The following is a 1,260-nucleotide window of genomic DNA, read 5'->3' on the forward strand; positions in this document are numbered from 1 at the left end:
TGTGCTGTTGAGCTTAGTTCTCTCTGATTTTTATGACTGGAGGGTGGTTAGGCTATTTGTAGGCGGGGAAAGATAATCCTAGCAGTATATGCTAATATAACTGTCATTATGTGAAACTCGATCTTTAGATAAGACATATTTCCTCTCTCTCTCCCTTTCTCTCTCTCTCTTTCCCATTCTCCCTCCCACTTTTCTTCCCTCCCTCCCTCTCTCTCTCTCTGTGTTTCCCTCCTTCATGACATTTGTGATTCTATAAAAAATTTTAAAAGTCCATTTATTTTTAGTGCCTTATGTCCTAGGAGAAAAAGGACATGCCAAACTAGTATGTGCTTATTAGAGCCTGAGGCAAGATTTTGATGTTGCAAACAAATTGATAAGACTATGAAGTAAACCAGGTAAACGAACTACTTTGAATTTTATTATGAAAGTCCTGTGTTGTAAACATAGCCTCATAATTAATAATTAGTTTGAAGGATTTGTAAATGTCTGGAAAATAGTCATAACATAACATAACATAACAGTCCCACAATGGCTTTCTGGCCTAATATTATGGGCCACAAGAAAAAAAATATCACTTAAATTTTGTCTCTTTATAGTAACTCTTCATCCTCTTCCACACAATCTTCAGATGTGGAGGTAATGATGATGCTTGAGAGAAAAGGTCATTCAAGTACATTTAAAAGAAAAGATAATATTTGGATTCAAGTCCAGGCTCTAGTCCTATCCTTGGGAAGTTTACTGACTGGTATTTTAATTAGTATTTCTTCAATGTAGTTGGGCTCCCCAGAGATTTATAAGAAATTTTGTAAGAGACATAAAATATGTACTTTTGCTTTTCCTCTAGTGTGAGTTGTTTACAAGCATTTGACATATGGCAGAAGGGGAATTTGTATTTAGGTAGTGAAGAAAAGAGCTTTAAGATAGCAAGCACCATTGTAGGTGTGGCGGTAAGGGGGTGCTCCCCTACTTGTTTCCTTCTTTAGTTGGGTCTCTGTACTTGGGTGATGGGAAGAACAGTGTTACACTCAGTCCCATGGGGCCTTACATAACTACTTGACTCCTACCGTGTTCTCTATAGTTGACTGGATTCCATTTCTCCTTTCCTCCCCTCACAATCGTTTGCTTTCTTCTCCATCCAATTTCGTCACTTCTATCTCCCTACATTGTCTGAAAATGGTGATCTGGGTAAATTGACACTTCTCTGCTGTTTTCTCCCCACTTTTTCTCATTTTCCTAGATCTTTTCAGTTCTGCCTTAAAA

This window comes from Mesocricetus auratus, unplaced genomic scaffold, assembly GCF_017639785.1.
Source record: "Mesocricetus auratus isolate SY011 unplaced genomic scaffold, BCM_Maur_2.0 Super-Scaffold_100003, whole genome shotgun sequence".
NCBI classification, from domain to species: domain Eukaryota; kingdom Metazoa; phylum Chordata; class Mammalia; order Rodentia; family Cricetidae; genus Mesocricetus; species Mesocricetus auratus.